General features: G+C 36.9%; 1 protein-coding gene across 1 annotated transcript in view; it reads left to right on the top strand.

Moving 5' to 3' along the window:
• Window positions 1-677: 677 nt before the first annotated feature.
• The window catches only part of tyn (trynity), a 115,722-nt gene continuing 90,242 nt past the window's right edge, over window positions 678-26,157 (top strand). The window contains exon 1 of the mRNA XM_069841889.1: window positions 678-876. The gene's annotated coding sequence lies outside the window, so the exon portion shown is untranslated. The remainder of the gene's footprint in view (window positions 877-26,157) is intronic.

Here is a 26,157-nt window from a genome sequence, read left to right as displayed (position 1 = left end):
AAATACATTATACTCTTTTCTAAACCTCGCCCGTGGCCGATTGGTTAGGCTCTCTGCCTCCCATCGTAGCGATCCGGGTTCGATCTCCGTCTGAGTCACGAAGGAATTTGTGATGGACAAAGCTGCAGCGAGGAGTTTTTCTCGGGGTTCTCCCGTTTCCCTTCACCAATATCATCATTCCATCAATACTTTACTCCACGGTAATCCTCACTTTGCGAGGTCCAGAGCCAGCCTCCAGAACAAATAAAAAATGGCTGAAAGTTGTACATATTATTTAGTAAAGATGATTATTATATTATTTTCTAACAGTATTTATGTTAGTTTCAACACCAGCCACCTTCCAGACTGCCAGAAACCAAGGTGGAAGTGCTACAGAGGTTAACCTAGTTATGAAGAATCGTATTAAAATTTCTGTACTGCCGGGAACTGAAACAGGATGCAAATGTTTTTGACAAAGACAATGACTCGCTGTGGTAACAATGTCCTCGACGCTACCCAGTGACCATGACAGTGAAAACAGTACTGTCTCAACCCGAGCGATGAGCAGCTACCTGCAACTACCTTCCTAGTTAGTACTCAGCCAATCCGGTAACGTGATAGAAGCGTCTTAGCCAATGGTAAACCGTTTGTTTCCGCTTGAGGGTAGACCACTTATAAAACTAAGAAAAGTTGACCCGAGGAAGTCATAGTTGCAGTGTGGGTCCTGGTGGTAGGAGAGAAGAGGTGCGCTCTCTTCGTGCTGGAGAAGATTGTAGTTCGGTTCCAGGACTTACGTGTGTGTTAAGTGAGTGGGATACTTGGACTCTGCCGTCATTCGGTGTTACAGACTGCATCTCAGTGCAACCCGATAGGATCTGAGAAATACAACGTACAAAGGTACGTGCTGCTATTCTGCGTTCATTACAGACATTTCTTTCAGTTAAAAGTAATAAGAATAATGAAGTCTTCGATGTGTTTCTGTTTCTTCAGTGTTTCTATGGAAATATAATACTCAAGATTAAATATGTAAGGCTACACTGTACATATAATCTTCCAATCGACTTAGATTATTCAGTTTAAATCACAGAATTATTTTGTAAAAAAAAATCTTGTTATAAAGCATATTATATGCGTTTGTTTAAAAAAATGGTTTTAAAATAGAAACTGAAATGATGTTATCATAAAGATTTTCAAAACAAATTAGACATTAAATACGAAATAATTTTACAAATTTGATAATATAATTTTATTTGTATTCTTAAAGTCTAGTAACGAAACTTATTGACATGATTCTGTAATTGCAAGTATGTACACTAATAATCACATAAATTTAAAGCATTTTATAGTTTATAGTTAAATTTTGCTTCCTACAGTAAAAAATTCCGCGCTTTCGTAATAATAAATTGATACTTCATAGATGTGTTACTTATCTTATATTGTAGATTGGTATGATGTTCTATATAATCTTAGTTTGTGATAATTTACAATATTTCGTTACACATTAACATCGTTTAACTAAATTGTGTTTTGTTTCACATAATTTTACGGAATATGTCACAAAGTTAATAGGCCTATTAGTTGAATAAGAATTCAAAATCATATAGATACCCACAAGGTAATATTGAAGATTCGCAAATTCTACTCAATTGTGTTAAATGTTGTATCTGTTTCACATCACGTTACGGGTAGGTAATGTCAGAAATTTAATATTTGTTGAACAATAATTCGTAATGACTTTTGTACGGCGTATGGAGGACATGGATATAGAGCTCACATGCTTTCTTGGTCTCGACATGAGAAGGTGATGTGGTCAGCACCACGCTCCGACCGTTTTTGTAGTTTAGTTGAAAGTAAGAATTATACCTGTAGGCGATAGCACATTTATTTAAAAACTATGAGGTCGAGCAAGGATACCTCAAATGTGAATAAAAATGACAATGAATAAAATATTAATTTTAGTGAACGATTATAAGCAACAGATTTTACAACATTCTACAGTATTTAGACAGTAGTAAAATTTAAAACTATTACGAATATTAAGGATTCACTCGTTTTAAAATTAATATCTTATTAACAAATTTAACTCAGATGAGAACTTTACAGACAATGTGTGACAAAAATTAAATTTAATATCACCATTTCGTAAAGTGTCACTGCATTTGTATAGTACAATAAGTGCTGGTTGTTTTAATAGGTCTATGTATATTTTTAAGAAGGAACGCACATCTTAAAATATAACACTATTGACATGCAAGAGTAAAAACGTTTAATTTCTAAACATGTAAGTTACAATAAAAGTATGAACTTTAGAGTAGGTATATTTAATTTTAATATTACAGTGTTAATATTATTACATTTCATTTTAATATTATTAATAATATTATTAACTTTGGTGAGTGGTGGTATGGTAGATTTAGCAGTATTTCAATTAAATTTAGTAAGAATATGACTTATTCTATGTGAGCATGTTTACTTAAATTAGTTTTCCTTTTATTTGCTAAGGATTTTCAAACACCAAGCGGGAAAGTTTGACAGCCACAAATATACTGATACAAATAATAAATGTAGGTCCTATTAAGCAGGGAATTTTTAACTCAGATTTCTTTGTGTCTCATAATGGATCTGCCTCTCTGTTCTGTGTATTGAACACGAGTAAGAGAAGCTGTCAGTTGGTTCTTAACCTTTTTACAATTCGCGCTCACCCAGAGTCAAGGTCCGGAGTTTGTTGTTCCCTCGTCTGCTGTCTGTCGGATAGACAGCGTAATAGCCATATGGTATTAGCGGTGTGAGCTGACTTCCCTCATATTAGCAGATAATTCCAAATTACTGTAATCTTCACAGTCGACTTCTTGAAGCTAACGTACGTAGAATCTAACAAACGTGAAGCATGATTGCTAACAACTTACTGCAGCAATTGTATCTTAATCGGGAACGACAACACCTATAATTGTCTTAAAGTAATTAAATGAAATTTCTGTACATACAGAGTGCAGAAAAATTATCTAGCCGAGCCTCCTTGGTGAAACCAAAACTAGAAGTCACATGTCGTCAAGTTGAATCTTTGTCCTGGTCTCCGAAGCCGCTAGATCTGACACCGTTGGAATTGTGTTCATGGGAATACATGGAAAACATAATTTACTATACATTGATGGAGGATGAAATGGCTTTTGATACCCATATTCAAGAAATAGTAATAGTCATTTGAAGATATCAGCATTTTTGAGCACATGAGACAACGAACTCTGCTACGTCGTTTAAAGCTTCGCGCCAAAGATAATGAAAAATTTTCTTCAATATACCATAAACTGAATAAAGATTGATATTATTTTAGTTGTTACTGGTTTTTTAACACTTCGGTTATTTGTAGGAAGAAACACAGTAGACTTATGAATAATTAACAGATACGGTTGATCAAATCAAACTTATTATTAGCCACCGGCGTGGCTCAGTCGGTCTGAAGTTGCGCTCGGGCGCGGGTTCGATCCCCGCTTGGGCTGCTTACCTGGTTGGGTTTTTTCCGAGGTTTTCCCCAATCGTAAGGTGAATGCCAGATAATCTATGGCGAATCCTCGGCCTCATCTCGCCAAATACCATCTCGCTATCACCAATTTCATCGACGCTAAATAATCTAGTAGTTGATACAGCGTCGTTAAATAACCAACTAAAAAAAAGCTTATTATTCTAAGAAATTTGTCCAGATATTTTTCCCCCTCTGTATAAATTGATGCTTAACTGAACAAATACAAGAAGTTAGATAATTTCTGCTATATCTATTTCTGTAAATCATTACGATACGAAGCGGTTTCGATTCACATTTTTTTTCTGATCATTCAGGCTTTCCTACCATTATATAGGCCTACTATTTGTTTATCATTTTATTACTATCATATTAATACCTTATCATTTTATCAATTCTTATATCCAAAGACATTTAGCAGGATAAGCGGTATTATATAATCACTTTGGGTATCTCCTGTGTAAGAATAATCTCTTCTCATTTATCAGCAAAGAAATTGCAAAAGATTATGACGGCAGACAAGGGCTATACCTGATCAGTCAGGCGTTGGTGTCAACTCCAGGGAATTCTAACGAAAAGTTTCGCGGTAGAAGATGCCCTCTTTGAAATATAGTATACTTTCCCGTTGCATTCTGGAACACTGAATTAAAAAAATAGTTAATTATAGCGGGAGAAAACAAATACTCCCCGAAAACCTACTCCATCACCATCTTCCTTCACGTGGTCTCGCTATGATTTCAGCCCAGATCTCCGGCGGGGAAAATCAACTGTCTAATCATTCCGCTAACCGTGCGCTTAAAAATGAAGGGTTCAAAGCCATAGTGGGCCAAGCGCCATTTATTAAAAACGGAGAAAGCAAGAGTTAAAGTTAAGTGAATACCATAGTTTAATGAAGATTTACATATCATTTAGTTTTACTGTGCATACTTTATTGGCTATTACTTGCTATATGTTTCATTAAATATTGGTAATCATTTAATTAATAAATGGCGCTTGGCCCACTATAGCTCTGAACCCTTCAATTGTTAATATTATATTTTGATAACAATTCTTAACGCTCCCAGTCTCAATATTATAATGTAAAAACAAATTCTATATAATTCGTAGTAAAAAGTTTTGATGTTTTAGTTCATTTTTTATTAATTACAACCAAAATAAAAATATAACAGTTTCATATAAGTTGTATTCATTAGACAGAAAGAAAGAAATGTCAAAACTTTATCACCATATTTTAAGGAAAATGCAGAGCAAAAAGTATTAAATCGACATATCTTTAAAAACTAGTGTGATTTTCAGGGCTTCTTATTCAGATTGAAACAAAGTAAAGTAGATTTAGGACAAACACTTATTAATAAATATAGCTACTAACTAAAAGCGTGAAACCATAATAAACGCCTGAAGTGTTTTATGTAACATCAAAAAGTTTTCGAAATTTTCTACTATAGCAGAACATGCCGTAGCGTCCTTATAGAATCTTACGAAAGGAAACATGACAAGTCATTTTACAAACTTATTGAAACATCGTGCATATGTAAACTATATTTTTCATATATTGTAATTTTTGTTGCTGATATACCATGTTAAATCAGATTAACAACGTTTACACGCTATTATAGTTGCGTTCCAATTCATCGCCCACTAAAATTTGATTTAGATGATCGTCCATGCGTTTAAAAGTGACTCACCACTCCTCTTACAGAAAATATCAACAGATCGATATCTTGCGGCATAAATACCTCAGAAAAACAAGATACAGTTGTATTTTTGTATATGTTTAGTGCATTTTAATATTAAGTATTCTATACTGTGACGTACATCTCAATTCAATATTCGTTGGTTCAATTCGGATGATAAAATCTATATATCTCAGTAAATACTTTTATAACTAATTATCCCAACAATCCACTGAAAAAAATTGTATTTTCTGTACACATGTACAGTATATTCTAATAACTGCTGGACAAAGGAAATGTACAGACAGTTCACATACGAAGCCATAATCCTAATTACTTCACAAAGACAACAATTAGTTGTCCACACAAAAAAAACAGCACAATCCTCACTTATTACATTGTTAATTGGTGTTGTACACGCATTGCTTTTTGCATAAGATCAATGACATATTTTTCGTGACGTTACAAACCTAGACCTATAATAAAGATTAAAATTACTTTCAACACCAAGCAAAAATTAAATATATTGACCATTTTTAACCTTGACCTAGGACGTTAGCACTCATGCGCCATAGCTTGTTACTTTAACAAACACTCAAACTTGACAACGGTTAATATTGATAACCTCTGAAGAGTATGAGACTAAATCTTCATCTGTGCCAGTGAATATTAAGTAAGAATTAAGTTAAGAATGTGTAATTGAAATGACATGAACCGGGTTTCAATCTCACTACACTGAAATTTGCATCCCATTTCAATTTCAAATAATAAGCGAATATTTAGCTACAGAGCACTGACTTATGTCACTTTTCCCAAAGCATTGCAGTTATATTATCCCTAAATACTTTATTCGATTTACAATTATAATAATTTTGCAGTTTCTGGATTTAATATACTGTAATGTAATTACCCATTCGCTCAATAATATATGTTCGTGAATTAATACAAAGTTGATAACGAAACACTACCGTTCCCGGTATTGGATATGAGTTTCGTAGGTTTAATTTGGGCAGGAGTCCATGGCTTTCAAAGGGCGATGAAATACTTCACATAGCTTCCTCAATAAGGGAAGTAAAGTTTTAATTCATTATTTATATTACGGCATGTAAAAGAAAGCTGTCCTTAAATAGTAATACTAACAGGATATTGTTTAAACTTTCAATCGCAAACAGGTTACCGGCAGGCTATATACATGGTTAGTTCAAATGAAATTCGACTGAGGCTTGCTATGTGCAACAGGCGTATCGATCGGTGCTCGCTTTGTGGGTATTGTCAATAATGGTTATAGACTTTCTATCGATAGGTATAGTTGGCATACATGTCGCTGTTGCTCCGAATAAATGGAAAAATAAAAGCGCATGGTGCAAGATGGAAGCGCCCAAAATGGACAGCGTGCTGTCATTAATTTTTTTGACTATAGAAGGGCGTACATTTGCTGAAATCCTTTGCAAAATGGTTGCAGTATATGGAAAGACATGCCTAAGGAAAGCAGATGTGCGCAGTTTTGTTCCGACCGAACATCTCTACGGGACAATCCATGACCAGGGCAAGCGCTCAAGGCTATCACGCCAAATTCAATTAATAATGTCAATGATTTTATCCAATAGAATATGAGAATAACGATAAGCGAACTTACTGTAGTTTATTACTGAATATTATCTAAGGAAGTATCCATTAAAATTCTCCACTAACACCTGCAATATCACAAAGTTTGCGCGCAGTAGGTGCCACACTCTTTTAAGTGCTGAGCATAATTTGTCAACAGAATCGCAGACGATATAGGGTGGAAAGTGATCAGTTCTTGCAAAGCGTTGTGACAGGTGACACGAGTTCTGGTGCCATCATTTTGAGCACACACTTCCGTTGGTCTAGCATGGAATGGAAACACACCTATCGTTCATTTTCGATTATCGAAATTCACTTCTAGTGAAATTTCTAGAACGTGGACAAATGATCAAAGCCCAACACTGTATAGACTCTTTCGGGCACCTTACACAAAACATGAAGAATAATCGCAGAAATTATTTCCAACGGAAGAAGTGGTGCAAACTGCTGTTAAACATTGATTCATTTCCAAATCACAGGGATTCTATGAAGTCAGTACCCATCACCTAGTGTCACAGTGGGACAAGTGTGTTAGCAACCGTGCCCAGTATAAAACAATAAGTGTAATTCTTAGTTTTTAATAGCGATGGTCGAGTTTCATTTGAACGACCTAATATAATATATTTGAATGAAATAGCTGTGTGTAGTTAGGTAATAGAAATTGTACAATGATATAAGCACTAAGGTATTCTTCTTTGTTATAGGTCGAGGTCATCCATATTAGTTGCATATAGCACTCCAGTTGAAAATGTTGACAGACATAACTTCACACAAATTACGACCCGAACATAACAGTTCTTCTCGCCTGAGAGCGGAAATTCGTCACGCAGACCGGAAGGGAACGGAACGGTGCACTCACTTGAGTTTACATTCATCACACGCACCTTCTAAAAATACTGAGCTGCGCCAGTGCATGCCAATGTGGATCCCAGTAACCTCGACTCTTTCTTCACACCCACTTCAATTCCTATCGATTTTTCTCTTCGAGATGTAACGTCCTCCCCAGCTGATCATCCTCACCGAGTCGTTGACCTTACGCAAGCAAAAGATTCGAAGTTGTGCATTATCTTTATCGCTGAACAGGAGAGGGCATGAAAGATCCATGTAACTGCCCTGCAATAAACGACACAGTCCTTCAGTGTGTTCACATGCTTTACACATACCCGCAAGTACTCTGAACAATAATTTGAAAAACCACTTACCTAACACCGTTCTTAATTGCCCGTTAAAATTTAGTAATATGTAGGAAGCATGTCTGAAATGGCATTAAATAAGAGTAACAAGTAATTGTTTCTTGTTTCGATTTCCGCACGAATCGGTTTTGAACATCTCAAACTTAAGTAACAGTACATTTCAAACCGTAAGTATGTTTTCTCATTACATATTCAAGTATAATTTATTGAAACAGTAATTTTGTCATCCATTATGTATGAAACGACTGAAATTAAGATTTAATGTTGTGTTCAAGTCATTGTTGGGGTTCAAATCATATCTATGAGATAAATTTTGGTCCGTTTCTTGGAAGTAGAATGGGCCATCTCCCAGAATACTGAAGTTACGCTGTGTTTATTTTTGAGAAGTCCGCACATGGATGGGAGAAACTCTAAATAAACTTCAATTACAATTAACAAGTGATTCACATTCATACAACTTTTAAAAAAATGTTGGCGTAATTTACAACCTAAATTCTCTTTTAAATCTATTCCGCGAAACCCGAGAGAATTGAAGCACTGGCATTTTCTATCTTGCCTCTGAATAAAAATGTTACGAAATTAATTGTATACCATTATCGTTATTGCAATTATAAATAATGCAATATCTTAGCGCACGCCGCAGCAAAAACAGCATACCAATCTAAAGTTGTCTTTCGATTAACGGTAACTCTAAGTCGGTCACCTTAAAACACAAGATCATAATATTCAATGATATTTAAACCACCGACCAATGAATAGACCTAGCCTCTGCGTTCCGTTACTTTCCAACTAATGTCTGCGCAACATTACCTATAAATTGTTTGTACTATAATGTACACAACGGTTTATAAAGTGACTCTGTAAACAAATATTTCAGATTGCATCAACTTAATGCAGACGTCAAATGTATCTTACATCTAAATACTGAATGAAATTGTGAACAGGAAATTTCTCTGTTCGATATTTCAATATGCCTCTATCGAAAAGAAGCGAAAGAAGCCTTCTCACATGTAAAAGACATTCAGTGATCTGGAACTTTAAGATTCATTGTTGTTAAGCAAGGTTACGAGGACAATACTAGTTACTAACAAAGAGACTTCAATGCATGTATGCTACTGCAACTCCAAATGCGCGTGTACATAAATTCAAAATTTTTACTCTCTACCGATTTTCTTAGCACTTTGACCACAAATTAAACGGACACATGATAGAACTGTCATGGCGTGAAGTCAGCACCATGCCGGGTCGCTAATAAAGACAATACAGGACACTACAGAGACAATGGACAAATGTCAATACTCTAATCGAGATTCGAACCTACGACCGTGATTTTCATGAAATGTTGGCGCCCTTCATCTTCAAATTCTAAATATCATTAATAATAATTTTAGTGTGTCGTTATCGGTGGTGTAATGATTATAGTACTAACAGCAGGTGTAATAGTTGTCCAAAATCCAGCTGATAAAAGGAAACGTAACTCAATAGACTCGTCTGAAAAGTATGTATACAATATCAGTAACGTGTTTTTAACGCCTATCTTATTTGAATTTTTATATAAATCTATCCTATACTATCCTGACAAGTACCTAAAGAAATTAATTCCTGAATTATGGAAAAGCCTACTTCTGAGGCAAATTTATTATCCTTGATGAAAGTAATAAGCAAATATGTTCATAAGAGATCAATTTTGATACGACCAGTAGATTTTCGGAGAGTCATTGCACTGTAAATGCGGTAGAGGTATGATATTATATTCAGACTGTACTCCCCCCAAAGGCTTTTATCACTTAGAAATCTATCATCCTTCGACGGAATTTAAAACGTGGGCCTTCGATCTTGCTGTAGTTTCCTGACCACTGAGAAGCAGATGTGCGATCAAATCTATTATTATAATAAATTAAGAGATAGCTTTCTTTTCTTCGACAGCTGATTGTTCCATTGCTAGACATCTACAACCTCAGGAAATAAATATTCTGATATCTTCAGATTTCAATGTCGTTCGCTACTCCTGATTCTTTAGGCTATAAGAAAACTAAAAGATGGTATAATTATATAATTTATTTTGCTATCTTACAACCCCAACGTAGAACACAAAACGTTCATTTGCTATAAAATATTGGAAACTAAAGAAGAGAAGGGAGTTTTGTAGTCCAAACATTGCTTTATCACTTAAGTAATGCGTGCAGATATCTGCAGATGATAATAGCGATTTAATTGCATATCTACTTATTTAACAGATCTGTTGATAGAGCATTTTGCTACAAATTAAAAGGGGGCGAGACCTATTTCAGGCTGTAACAATAGATTTCTCTTTTCTCCATAATTACCTGAACGGCTCTGAAGTCCGCTCGGCCCCCTGTCAGACCTGTAAGGAAAGCTACTTATTTCCCCGCACTAACGCGGCCAGACTGTCATGCTGGCATTTCCTGCCATCCAATGTCAACATAACGTTAACAGGTAAACTATCTCTCAGACTACAATGATCTGCAAGAAGCAAGCATCTTCATGTTTTCATGTAGATGAAATTGCGTATTCCAGTTGAATGGAATGGAATTTACGGGAGGGGAGTACTACGGCCCAGCACTGTGACCTGTAACGATCTATTGCGCTAACCCTCAAGCTAGGCGCATTCCCAAACCAACACCTGCTGACTACACTAAGGTTCGCTGTGTACCCAGATTTCGAGCAGGCAACCCTCCTCGTTCCTAGGTTAGCTCCCTCCGTGCAGCATCAGCCGGCGATCGGGAAATGCTATGGAATGATGACGAAATGGAGAAATATTGACGGAATTATGTAAATGTCTAATATGGGGAAAAACGGAAGAACTCCGAGAAAAAACCCACCTACGACCTTGTCCGTCACAAGTGTCACTATGAATTTTAATGAAAAATCCCAGACCTGACCGGGACTCGAACCCGAGCCGCCTTCCTAACAGGCCGGAGGACTAACCACTCAGCCACCGCAGAGGTTGCGCAGTCCAGTTACTGTAGTATTTAGTAGTGACTGGTGTATGTCCAGAATCTGGAAATAATGATCCAGGAAGCAGATATCAGAGCAGGCCTGCTCAAACGTCTTGAGAAGAAGCATGGCACCTGTCACACCGTCCTTTCCAATTATTAATGCTGAAGCATTAATCACCCTTATTATAATTGTATGCAATCCTGAAAGACACGGTCTACAATTCCGTGACAATTACTTGCCTTCATAACGGCATTACATCACAATTACGTTTTAATTACGCAGGTGAAACGCCATGTCTCCAAGGGGCGGAATTTAGTCCATCAGTTTACGTTTGTGTCTTGTAGAAAATTATATAGTAATTCCATTAAACTACGATGACTATAATCGTTTCCAAGTAACATCTTGGTCTATTACGGAGATTTCAGGATAAATAGTTAAAAGAATTGACATATGACTAACGCTTGTTTACACTCAAGAACATTTACAGTTATAAACTGCAATAGAAAAGGCAACTCTAATCCCGTTCTTACTGAGAAATGAGTCGGAGTGTCAGTAGCGTTGGTTTCTTATTGAATTAGCTGAAAGTGATGGTTTTATTTCACGAAATGCGAATCTTGTCTACTGGAAAGTTCATGTGACTCAAGAAAAGAGCTCGAATTATATTTTGGGTGAATAAATGATGTTTTAACTGTTTATAATATAATATAATATAATATAATATAATATAATATAATATAATATAATATAATATAATAATATGCTACATTAGTACTTTGTGGTTTGTTTAAAATCGATACTGCCTTTCTATATCAACATCTGAAACCCGCGCTACTTCCAAGACTTCATTCCAGCATATTTTTTAACTATTGCATACGAAAAGAGTGAAAGGTGGAGAATTGGTGGAATGATAGAGGGAAATAGAAGTAACCCGAAAAAATCCTCTGAAAATCTGCTTTGTCCATCACAATTCAATCACGGCGTGGACTGATATCGAATCAGGGCCTCCTGGATAGAAGACAGCGTGCCGCTAACGCTTGAGCCACACACGCGGCATAAGGTGGCGTATGAGCTTCGGTGATGCTGGATTTCGACGGCGAGCCAGTTTATTACTTCCGTTCAAATGCGCATGACCTTGTACCGATGCCAGTTGGGAGGCTTAATGGTGAGATCGCTGACAAGAAACATAAAACATAATTAATTGATGAACTAGTGGACTTAGTGTTAAAAGTGATGTACGCAAGATTCAAAAATGGATAAAACATAACGTTAAATAAAGCGTTAATACTTTTTTGCTTGAGATTCTAAATTTGATTTCAAACATACGGAAAAAAATTCTTAGCCTTTTAATAAAGGCCTAGTAATTAAATAAAGATTGGAGAACGGATTATTATACACTGAAAGGTAGAGATGATGTTTCAAAAGGCTACTCGATTGTTTATACATATATAATAGTTACCAAAACAGATATAAGTTCAGTCTGGTATAAACGACTGTGACGAATCAAGGCTGCTTGACGTTCGAGAGTTGACCACTTCCGATGTCTTGAACGTTCGCTTGATTCACTTATGAGCAGTCAACGACGTATTGCAATATTGTCGTGCGAGTTTTCGGCTTTTGCGGGCGCTGTTAGTCTTGTTTTCTCGATCGTTGCTCAACTCTACTACATACTATTGACTATTACAAAGGAATAGTATGTGTCGCTCTTCTGAGATCGACTGAGGACAGTTCTCTTCATAATGGGTGTAGAGAAACAGCTGTATGTAATTCCCTTGGCTACAAGGATGGTCAAGTATGACGGAGCTCCTGTATATTAGCCGCCAGGTGACATACCTATCATCTAAATCTCACATCCCCGAACGATGGATCGGCCGCGGTGGTCACGTTCATTCCCAGGTCTTACTCTTGTCGATTTTTGTCTGCGAGGGTGGATTAAAGGCAAAATATACGAAAATAAAGTAAACACAAGGGACGAATTATTCGATCACTTTATGAATAGTGGTGCCCACATAAAAAAACGACAAGACGATCTCGGAAGAGCAACACTTACACTTGTTAACAGAGAGGAAAAGTATATTGAACTGTTGAAATACATTGACACCACGTAAATAAGCAATAAGTGAAATCACTAAGTCACTTGTATTTCTTTGTTGTCACTTGAAAGGCTTGTTATAGGCCTACAAACATTCAAACACCCATTGAAGACTGGATATACGTTTTTAGAGCTTTTTACTCAGAATACCCATCCTACCATCAGATAAAATATTTACTATTCCTCCTGAATCACCCTGTATATACATCACCACCATCATCATCATGACCATATTTAGGTTTAGGTATGCGATGCCTGTTTCTCTTCTCTCGGGTTGAAAATTGGTCCTTCCCCTGTAGAGTAGTGGCAAAAAACCGGACTGACCCTTGTAGCTGATTTCACAGCCTTGTTCACTCCAGAGCTCGATTGACTGGAAACTAAGACTTTCGTGGTTCAAATCCTACCTGGGAAGGAATTTTTTTGTTTCTTATTCAAATTTATTCCCAATTCATGTTCTGGGAATAATAAGTTAATTAAGTAGTAAAATATCGCTGCAATCGAAAAGTATTGGGAATAAATTTGAATAAGGAACAAAAAAAGTTTCCTTCCCAGGCAGGATTCAACCACGAAAGTCTTAGTTACAAGGCTATCGTGCTCTGGAGTGAACAAGACTCTGAAATCAGCTACAAGTGTCGGTCCGGTTTTTTTTTTCCACTACTGTACATACCTATGAGCATATATAGGCCTAAAGCGCACAATGGGCCAAAACAAGCCTAAGAGCAAGGACCCAAGCCCATTTTTTTAAATAAAAGTATACGAAAAAAGGAAAACAGAAAATGATATGGACTATAATGGTAACATGAAATTTGAGAGCTTCAGAAGAACAAGAGAACCCAGGTAAAATCCTAATTTTCCGATCTTGTCCAAACACCACCCCAATCAGCCCCAGGAATCGAACCCAAATGTATAAAACAAGCCAGCGCTCTAGCGCTTAGCTACACAAGAGGCAATACACTGTGTTGCACAAAGTGGTTTTATGCAACACTTTATGAATTAAGTACAAGGATTTGAATAAGAGTTCCACAATCTGATATTCTAAAACTATAAGAAATCCAATTGTACCTTAATATTAGCAAATGCGAGTTTGGGGGCGGGGTTGTATGCGGAAACCGAATGCGGTTGATACAACTGCGATGAATTGCAAAATTCCGATCGTGACTTCAAAGCAGGAAGCAACAAACAATAACAAAAACCAGCATAAGAATGAGCAAAGAGTGAAGCCATCTTTCAGCACTTCGCAACATCAAGGGATTAATGGATTCAGCACCAAACCAAATCTCTCTCCATTACCTTACTCGACTTGCACACGGATCAGTGCGCACCATATATCGTCGCAGTCATTTGTCTGATTGCAATCTTTTCATTCCTTTTTTTTCTACTTCACGTATTAAAGACAACTGCACCTTTCAGTACACCTCGCACGACTGATTTCTGCATGTCATTGTACATATCAGGTCCTTGTCTACGTTAATATAGAAGATGGGGAAATTGAGAATATTTCGTCCCCAAACTGTGGTCTTGAAAGAAAATGCCATATAAGAACGAAGATTTTCATAGGAAATATTATCTAGACCAGAGATGTCAGAGCGCCTGCACAGTGTGCTCATACTACAAGCAATACAAATCTAACAAAGTTCAATTTTTAGCAAGATAAAGTAAAATCATCACTCTTAAGGAAATGTTGTGTGGGTATTTGAGAACCTTGACATCCCTGATCTATAATATTTGTTCCGTTACAATATCTGAGTCAATATCTCTCAAAAGCTACATAAATATCAATAAACTTATTGAACTGACACAACAACAAAAATAACAAAATAATTAGAAAATATTAAGAAGAAGAAGAAGAAGAAGAAGAAGAAGAAGAAGAAGAAGAAGAAGAATAGAATGCGATCGGTTTACTTTAAAAATTTGTTGCTAGGATACTAGTAGCCTACTTGTACTGTAGGAAGTACTTACTAAAGGTACTAATGTACAGATGGGGAGGCGAGACCTGGCATGTGAGCTGCGCGAGAAGGGAAAAAATGAGCCATCAGAAAGAGAGTTTGTTTCATGATGGTTAGTACAATATTATACGAATCTACCGATACGGCCGTTCTCTCTAAAACCTATCTTCCCTCTCTATACCTGTTAGTGATATAGCCACGGTACGTGATAAGGTCACAGGACAGGTCTTGCCTCCTCTACTGTAATAGGCTATGTAATTCAAAGTTGATAAACGAAATTAGCTAAAATTATCGTTTCCGTTAATTTTAACGAAATCCAATTAGGCCTAAGCCAAAACATGTAGCTCCTTATATAAAACTATAAATACAGCATAACCCTGATATTCACGCTACAACTCTGTCCTTCTGACACTTGACGTGTGTCCACCGATGGCCAAGACTCTGAAACTCGAGATACTTCAGTCCACCATGGACAACTCTTCGTGAACTAGTACCATGATGTTCAACTATGCTGCTTCATAAACTCGAAACCTTATTTCTTGACCTTGTATGATAACGAAGGCAACATACCAGAGAAACAGTAATTCTGTAACAAAAGGGGTCATGGATTTGAACTCTGTTTGGAGCTACGTTTGACTGATCGCGATTGGCATAGCTCCCAACTAAAAATGTTCTTCCGTTTATCTTAACCTGCAAAACCTATTCAAAGTAATTTTGCCTTGCTGCATCAATACTTCGTATGAAAATGTTACAGTAACCAATGTAACATATTCACGACTCTTACAAAATTATTATTTTAGTTTCTGCATTGATAACCAACACCAATCTCATTTTCTACCTTTAAGTTCCGTTCTCATTTTTGTGAGGATTATGGATGTTAGAATGTCAGAAGAAGTAGACCCACACACCATGCGGTCATTACCGACATTAGCTTACAGACATCAAACAATAAACTTATAATGAAACCTTAAATGAATCTGCATTTGCATTCAGTCCACCTTCGTCATCACCTTTGTCACTGTCATCTTTGTAATTATTTTATCATTTTCAACATCATGGCTGTCATAACAATCACCTCCTCTTGCTTCTTCTTTTTTCTCTTCATATTTTTTAGTTCCTTTTTTTCTTATTCCTTCTCTTCGTTTTCTTCACTTCAACATCCTTCTTACACTCCTTTCATATCATCAATATCTGCATTTTAAACCTTAGTGAATTCCTCAGTGATCTAGCGGCTATCAATACCCGGCTCTTAAGCCAACTTCAAACTCGGCCAAGGATGTTAAATTTTTCGGAAAGTAAGCCGATGCTGTATCAATTACTAGGTTATTTAGCGTCGATGGAATTGATGGTAGCGAGATGGTATTTGACGAGATGAGGCCGAGGATTCGTCATAGATTACCTGGCTTTCGCTTTAAGGTTGGGGGAAACCTCGGAAAAAAACCTCTACTAGAAGATCAGTCCGGGCGGGAATCCGAGCGCAGCTCCCATCAGCAGGCAAACGCGCCTGCCGATTGAACTACGCCGGTGACAGTTATATTACCGGTTGTTCTTTATGGTTGTGAAACTTGGACTCTCACTTTGAGAGAGGAACATAGGTTAAGGGTGTTTGAGAATAAAGTGCTTAGGAAAATATTTGGGGCTAAGAGGGATGAAGTTACAGGAGAATGGAGAAAGTTACACAACACAGAACTGCACGCATTGTATTATTCACCTGACATAATTAGGAACATTAAATCCAGACGTTTGAGATGGGCAGGGCATGTAGCAAGTATGGGCGAATATAGTGTGTTAGTTGGGAGGCCGGAGGGAAAAAGACCTTTAGGGAGGCCGAGACGTAGATGGGAAGATAATATTAAAATGGATTTGAGGGAGGTGGGATAGGATGGTAGAGAATGGATTAATCTTGCTCAGGATAGGGACCAATGGCGGGCTTATGTGAGGGCGACAATGAACCTCCGGGTTCCTTAAAAGCCAGTAAGTATGGTTATTGATATGACGTCACTAGTAGTCATTTATTGGTAATGTACAGACACTAATTCTTTCGTGGAACAGAAAAATACAACACTATAATTCACAATTTTCACCAGTAATTTGTAATGTACAGCACTATACTTCTGTGGAATAGGCTCCAGCAGTCGGCTGGGAGGTCCAACGGATTTGTTTTGTTTCTATACTCGGAGACGATGAGATGGTATGAAGATAATGGAGAACGTATGAAACGATAATGGTAAGCACTAAAATAAAATTCAGTTCCACAGCTGCTTTGTTCACCACAAATCTCACAGCATCAGCAAGAAATAGGATCCTCAGTCCCTTTGATAAAAATTCGTCACCTGAATTACAGCTGAACCTACACAAAAATATCGTAGTAATGCAGTCTACGTGTGTGACTGATATAGGTAATTATGAAATGAAGTCATGGCATGGCCAAAGACCCGTAGAATTCGGATGTTAGGTGGCCGTGAGAACACAAGAGTTTAGGATTTCTTGGCATTACCGCTGCCCGTGCGTGGAGTCCTGTTATGCCGAGCGTATCGGCGCGTAAGGCCAAGGTGAAGGACGAAGCGACCGGCTGGCTGGTAGGCAGGAGTGAACGCACTGAACCAATTGCAGTGAGGTCATTTAATCCAAACACGTTGGAGCAAATAAACAATAGTTGAGTTAGATGAATAAAAATAATTACCTATCAGTTGGATCATTCACGAATAATTCTGCAGCCAGCCAGCAGACCGAAATAAGTACAATTTACGTTCCATCGTGGCCAGCTATATCTCGCAAGGCATCATAATTGCTATGAACTATGAACACTATAATCATTTGCAGGTAATATCATGACTTATAACTTCCCTTTTAAACTGTAGTAGTTATTCAGAGACGATGCAATAATGGTACGGCGAAAATAGGACTATGGTAAAATAGGAATGGCAAAGGAATCGAAGTAAACGGGGGGGAAAAAACCTCCCCATAGCCACTTTGTCATAAAAATTTCACAGAATATACTGAAATCTAACGTTTGCCTCTCTTATCTTAAACTAGTTGCATCTACGGAGGAAGCAAATGCGAGTTTCTTTCCATTAAGACCAATCGGTCTATTATATATGGGGACCTTGATGGACAATGCACATGACCACTGCGACCGATCCATCGTTCGGGGAATGTGAGATTTAGATGATATGTCACCTGACGGTTAAATGTACAAGGGGCTGCATCATACTGAAAGAAAATGTTCATCCTTGTAGCCAAGGAAGTTTCCTGCAACAATATTGGATGCTCATTTTGCAGAAACACTAAGTAGTTGCACCCTGTAAGACGATTCGCTAATAGCTACAGCAGGCCCGCTTTGTTTTCCTTCATACACGTTTTAATAATTATTATGCGTAACACTCAAACAGCGGTATTTCCACACCTACTGAAAATTGGACACGTGTTTATATGAACTTTTTAACACAAAATGAATAGTCTATATGTTTTAAAATGGTTAACTTACAACTTTTATCAACTTCTATGGTTATCTGACGTCTGAATGAGATGGTGATAATGCCAGCGAAATGAGTCCAAGATCCAACGCCGAAAGTCGCCCAGCATTTGCTTTTAACGGGTTGAGGAAAAACCCGAAGAAAACCTCAACCAGACAAATTGCCCCAATCAGGATTGAACGTGGGTCCGCTCGTTTCACGGTCAGGCATGTTACTCCACAGTTACTCCACAGTAGGCAATAGTGTATACTACCACTTCCTAAAATATTTACTATTCCTCCTAAATCACACTGTATATCTCTATATACGTATAGAAACAGAAACATTCCGGTAACTGTCGTCAGAATAGATAAAGTACCTACGAAGCTACAACTCAAGGACATTACTCACCATCACACGTGAAGGAAGATGAAACTTCCTCCATGTCCTGCATTGGATGAAGTCGGGTATAAATACACTATCTACCAAAAAGTAATTGGGCACTGTTTTTGCCCCTTTAGAACCTCGTGGTACCACCTCTTGTTTCTATAACAGCGGCCACCCTGTCATGCATGCTGTGTAAGATATCCATTGGAATGCGTCGCCATTCCTCTTGCAACATGGCACTCAGTTGGACAATAGAAGTTAGCCTCATGTTTCGGCGGCTACTATGCAGTGGTATGCAGACAATAGTGTTCACCGGTTGAACTGGCCTGCACAGAGCCCTGATCTCAATCCCATTGAGCACCTTTGGGACGAATTAGACCAGCGATTGAGCTCTCGGGAGATGCGGCCAACTTTCATTGTCCAACTGAGTGCCATGTTGCAAGAGGAATGGCGACGCATTCCAGTGGATATCCTACACAAACTAGTGGAGAGCATGCCTGATAGGATGGCTGCTGTTATAGCAACAAGAGGTGGTACCACGAGGTTCTAAAGGGGCAAAAACATTGCCCAATTACTTTTTGGTAAATAGTGTATTTTAGGAACTTCTATGAGGATTTTAAGGCTGTTAAACCAATAAACTCCTGTAAGTAAGTATATATAGTTGCCATTGAATTGTCTGTTTAATAATCGTACTCACAGATGAGACTTACAGTGGGTAAAATAATAGATCTAAGTGCTTCATACCTCTTTGCGTCGCCTTATAAGGAACAAAAGATAGATCGGATGAAATGCATTATTATTATCATTATTATCATCATCATCATCATCATAGTCAGCAGCAGCAGTAGCATCATTTAGAATCATGTTCATTGCGTTCAAGCGAGGAACATTTTAGTCAAAAATTTCTTCGCAATATGCAGACATCGCTCATAACGTCACAACTGTCTTAGCAACGTCATATACACACAGAGCTAATGTTAATCACCCCGTGCATACAACATGCCTTGTCATTGGTCGTATTGAAAAGCACGACTTGAGTTACTTGAGCCCTCGTGAGCTGCACAAACCCGAAGGTTGACCTTCTGCTCCCGGATCTCTCCTTTTTTCGTGAAAACACCACCAAAACGATAGTGGCCGTGAGTAACCCGGCTTGAGTTCAAGCACCATCAGCTTCCTCACATTCCTCCATCTGCTTTTAAGTGGTATTTAATTTGAACGTTTTACGGAAGCGTCAGTTCTCTCCTACATCGCTTCTTTGTCAGCAATTTGCTTCGCACAACTGCATCACGAAAATGTTCACAGTTGTCACGTCTATCGTCGTGCTTTTGTTTCGCCTCCTCGCTAGTAGCTACTCCCTCCTTTTCCTGTTTGTTAGATTGGGTTCGATTCCATTTTCCGCTTCCATTCTTGGCGTTTTTATTTTATTTTGGAACAGTGGCAATGGCCTATACCTAATCAAACAGTCTCGGAGTACAATGAAGCGTCTATAGCGTGCGATGCACAATACCTTTAATAGAAGAGTACAAAGGATTAATTTTAGCACAAGTCCAATGCAGCAGCAGAGTACAAAATGTATTATTTCATCACAAGTCGCATTCCCGAGCCGAATGAGAAATTATATAGACCAACAGCAATGTATTTTCATTAATTCTAAGAATCTAAATATACTTTTACTTCTAATCCGAACATGTTTACAAATACAATAAACATGATACGAGTTAAAACAGTAACAAAGAAATTATGTACATCTATTTAAGATTGGAAGAGGAATAGTTGTCAGAGTCTACAAGCCATTTTATAATTGAAAGAAAATTAATAATTCCATATTATCTTCTTATCTCTAAATTCCTGGATGAAAAATAGAATATAGAAAGTGAATGGCCTTGAACTCACACATTATAACGTTCTAAAATTCACACTTAACGTATGGTAAATGTAATGACTTCTCAGAGCCACTTTAGAACTGAAAGAAAATGAACAGTGATATAATCTATTTTCTAAATGCTTACACTCGTAGATAATAACTTCTAAAATATTGTAAATACATATATATAGGTTTATAATAAGAGAAACTGAACCACAGCAAAACTCCTCCTTTAATTCAGGTAAACTTATATACAATAAACAACACAGTATCCGTTCATGTGAAGTTGAAAAAAGTGTGTAAACTGAATAGAAGTATGAAAATACTCCGTACATAGTATATAGTATATTCATTGCGTGCAGATACAAGTCCAGGGCTTGTAATGCTAGGTTATTATAGTTTATATATAGTTACACGTGAGTCTGCTTGCAAGTTACATGGGTAAGTATAGGCTACTGAGTAACACGGTAACCTGATCTCAGTCGTTGAAGTTTTCATTCTTGCTCATTGCATTATATCCACTGGCCATTCATCTAACTTTATTTCTTTCAAGAATTCAAATACCAGGAAGCACAAACATGATTTCTGGTAGACAAAAGCGTTTTTTAGGCCGGGTTTTCACGGTGTACTTTCTTTTCTCTTGTCACTATTATAGCAAATCTCTATGGGCGACTTTTATTAGGGCTCGAAAGTTCATACTTTTTCTTTTTTTCCTGGGGCTATAACTTTATATTGGTAATCTATCCATACGGACTATCATTCTTTTAAGTTCAATGAATTTTATATTTGTTATAAATGTACCATATTTTCAATACACTATATTAGCGGCATATGGGGAAGCAAATACTTTTTTTTTTATTTTACAGTTCCTTCATCATCATGTGAACACAAATAAGCAAAGAGCTGAAGAAGAGATAATAGTCTGTATGAATCCCAGTTTTGATCACGAAACCAACACTCGAATACCATATGCGAGGTCGGATTGAGGACTCGTCATTATTTCCTATTGGCAGATTGGTTATGTCCTACTTAGTATCTAGCATAATTTTAAAAAATCTGGCTATCAACACTTGTGAGAAATGGAGAAATCAAGGAACAGTTCATTTAGATACGCCCCAAGAACATGGTGTGACGTGTGAATAATAATTATTATGATGCACCGAAGTACATATATTTCCGTGCAGGAATTCTGCATTATCATATGAGGAAGGATGGATAGAACAGAGAAAAATTCTCTCCGGCACCGGGACTCGAACCCGGGTTTTCATCTCTATGTGCTGATCCTTTATCCACTAAGCCACACCGGATTCCAGTTCCGATGCCGGAACGAATTCCTTCAGTTTAAGTTCTATCTCTTGGTTTTCCCTTTGGTGCCCTACCCACAGAATATGTGACAATGGCACAATGTCCAACATACTATGTAGGGTAAAGTTGCCTATTTCCGTGATACCCCTAATCCCGTATACTTTTTTAAATTGAATGTCAGTCAAAGCTTTGCCGTTCGACCATAGCGCCAGACATCTTTCTCGAAAGATTGCATCTTTCGGCTATTTTTTTAGATATCGGTGAACTTCCTAGCAAGCTACCCAATCCCCTGACATTCAGTGAAAAAAACGTATCACGGAATTAGGCAACTTTACCCTACAGAGGTGCACTCATTACGAGTGACTAAGTGGCCAGGATCCGACGGGATGAGCGCCGTCTTGAATCACTAAGTAATTACTTACGCATATCATATTATTATGATGTACCAAAGTACATATGATATTTCAGTGCAGGAATTCTGCGTTATCATATGACGAAGGATGGATAGAACAGAGAAAAATTCTCTCCGGCACCAGGATTCGAACTCGAGTTTTCAGCTCTACGTGCTGGCACTTTAACCACTAAACTACACGTAGAGCTGGAAACCCATGTTCGAGTCCCGGTGCCGGAGAACATTTTTCTCTGTTCTATCCATCCTTCATCGTGTGAATAATTTATTTACAACACAAAGTCATTTTGCGGGGAAAATGTAATATTTTGCTCGTGAAATGAAATTCATCGCCAACTTTAGTCAAAGCCATCACTCTTCCATTAACTTCCAAGGAATAAATTCAAGTTGATAGTCAATTAAGGGGTAGGTACAGCTTACAGCAGTAAATTTTTTGGAAATATTCAACATTTTTTTCCTCAATTACTGTATCTTGTACAATAATGAAAATTGGTATGTGTAAAACACTATCCTTCAGCTATGTGAAAAAAATATTTTTACGATTTAAAAAAAATATAGGCCTATATATATTTTTTCAAAATTCAAAGTTCACTGTGCAGTGATGAAGCTTTTCCCTCATAACTCATAAACTTGTTAACTTTTTCTTATTCTCTCTCTTTTATTTTGTTGCTGAAACTCATGTTTACAATATCATGCTCTTTCAACTACATTCCTTAATAAACAATATATTTTTTTGTGTTAGATATTTGACCATTTTTTAAAATGAATTAATTTTCTATCAGACACTCTATCAAAGGTAGAGAAGTGATCTTGCGTCATATTGTAGACATGACATGCATAAATACACACAAACAATTTCATCACAGAATGTTGGATACTCTTTGAGATATGAGGGAAAAGCTTCATCACTGCACAGTGAACTTTGAATTTTGAAAAAATATATAAATAATTTTTTTAAATCGTAAAAATATGTTTATCATATAGCAGAAGGACAATATTTTACACATACTAATTTCATTATTGTACAAGATAGAGTAATGGAAGAAAAAATTTTTTGAATATTTCCAAAATTTTACTCCTTTAAGCTGTACCTAACCCCTTAACGTCCGTTCATACAGGAAAAGCAACTTTGTTGATATATTACTGCATCTCCGATTTTAATAGATGCATGTTTAATAGGTTTTTTCGGAATGAACATCCGAGGCCTATTTTACCACAAGAGGAAACAACCAGTCTTCGGAATTCAATGCAGTAACCTATCCTTCTACACAGAGTAGGGACTTCATATCAAGCTAACGTCAAATTGTGAAAGAAAACATTTATTTCAAAATAGCAATCATGTCAGACTTCATAATATAACACGAATTACTGTACATAAAGACTAGATTATAGACTATTTTATTAGGTATATGTTTCTACATGTCATGTAAATCAATATTCGATCGAATTTCAATCCATTGCTTCAAGCAAATTGCAACTATGGAGGCCAGTAAAGAATTTAATGATCTTACTGGCATCATGAATTTATTTATTATAGAATAAATCTATAATTGACTGCCACTCCACACCCCCTTTGTTCATCACAAATCTCGCAGAAGCTAGACAGTAGGCCTATCGCACCTCGGTCTCCTTTTGTGCCCACACCTCTGGAGTAACGGTCAGCGCGTCTGGCCGCGAAACGAGGTGGCCCGGGTCGGGGCAAGTTACCTGGTTGAGGTTTTTTCCGGGGTTTTCCCTCAACCCAATACGAGCAAATGCTGGGTAACTTCCGGTGCTGGACCCCGGACTCATTTCACCGGCATTATCACCTTCATTTCATTCAGGCGCTAAATAACCTAGATGTTGATACAGCGTCGTAAAATAACCCAATAAAAAAATAAATCTCCTTTAGTGAGAGTCGTCACCTGACTTTGTTATGATCAGTCTCGATTTGTCTGTAATCAAAACATGCCTCGTCACAATATGAATCCTTTTATAGGTTCCAAATAATACGGAAGAGAGAACCTTACATGCGATCTAATTCTAATTTAAAACGAAAATTATTGTAAATGAAATTCCTCTAATGTAAAAATCATGTATTTCGCCAGAAGTAAGGAAGAAATTTCTTGTTCGTCCAATCATCTGATATAATCACACGGAAATGAAGGGTTATCTCAGTGCGCATCTTTCACGAAGACGTGAAGTGATTCACCATTATTATGAACTAAATTGCGTCCATAAAAATCGCACGGAAATATTAAATACTAGTGTTAATAATTCAATCGTTCATAATAAAAGGTAAAAATGCTTATAAATATCAATTATGTTGTAATTATTGTTCTTCAATCACGCTACCATTGTTTTCCTGTTCTCAATTGCTTCAAAATCGACGTCAGATAATTACATGGAACGATCCAGTTTCCTTGGTCACGGTTTGGAACTAAACTTCCATTAAAAATAAAAAAAGAAAGGAATTGTATTACTGAAGACAGTATCGTCGTGTGCAGAATTATTTGCCTTTAAAATTCAACAAACAAATTAAAAAAGATACACGTCTCCACTTTCAAATGTTTTCACTTTGGCAATTAACATAGCATTTCACTTTATTCTTTTGAGAGAATTCAGTTCGTACGTAAGTGAAAAAAGAACGGTTATGGTAGGACAACGTGAAAAATAATTTTATCTTAGAACAATGAAACCTTTGATATTGTATCTTTTATAGGATGAACAATGTCGAAATTTGTAAATGCTTTATTTTAACGTATGTTTAAAATTAAAATTCAAATTAATTATTAAGCATTACAAGTAATTAAAAAATTAAGTTACATTAAATTTAAAAAAAATCGCCGGAGATATAGCGATATTGAACAATGGTGGAATTTAATAAAGGGAGGGTAAATCGAAATACTTGATGCTAACCTACGTATCTCACAGTCGCTTTGGTCATCATATATATCACCGAATATCCGGTGACTGCCCTACACTTGGCCCGTTATAACTCAGAAAACGATCAATCTTCACGGCATACTTCTACTCAACAGATCAGTAGTAGCTATGTGGAACACGTTGTCACTTTGTGATATCATCATCTAAGTATCAGGTGTAGCGACTATGAACGTACTTGTTATGTTTAAAATTATGACGTTCTAACCAGATGTGTCCAGTTATTTAGCCTGAAATTTCAATGCATATTAAGATTTTATCATAAAAAATTGGTGTCACAAAAATAATACACACTTCCTCGTTACACATTTTACACGAAACGCAATTATTCAGGTAATTCATCGAGTTGCAGATTATACTCTAGTTCATGGCTTATTATTCTAACCTATTATTCAAAAGACGTACAAAAATGGAATCACTTACTAGACATAGAAATAAGAAGACATTTTTATTTCCTGGTTTACACACAAAAGTCATACTTCTGATTGAGGTTCTGGCTGATATGTACATCTCAGTTAACGACATGTGTCAGAGGAAGAACAATTGTTTGTATGCATCTGAAGTCTGATTAGTGTAATATGTAACTAGTCAGAGATGTATGCAAAGGAGAGGGAAAGGAACTGGCCACTCTGCCCCATTATCTCCTGGCCTAGTTGTCTCATGAATGACGCCTTGTTGATTGCAGTTGTGGGGTCCAGACCTATCTTCGGACAGTTGACTAAACAAAAACCAATACAAAAGTCATTCATTACTTACGTTCCACGAAAAATTAATGTAAATAGCTTCATTTATAAATTCTACTTTTTAAGTACCTAAATGTTATTCATTTTGCACGAATTGACACAATTCTGT

Source organism: Periplaneta americana, chromosome 12, assembly GCF_040183065.1.
Source record: "Periplaneta americana isolate PAMFEO1 chromosome 12, P.americana_PAMFEO1_priV1, whole genome shotgun sequence".
Taxonomy (NCBI): domain Eukaryota; kingdom Metazoa; phylum Arthropoda; class Insecta; order Blattodea; family Blattidae; genus Periplaneta; species Periplaneta americana.
Note: the sequence above shows the minus strand (reverse complement) of the source record. Positions and strands in the feature narration are given on the sequence as shown.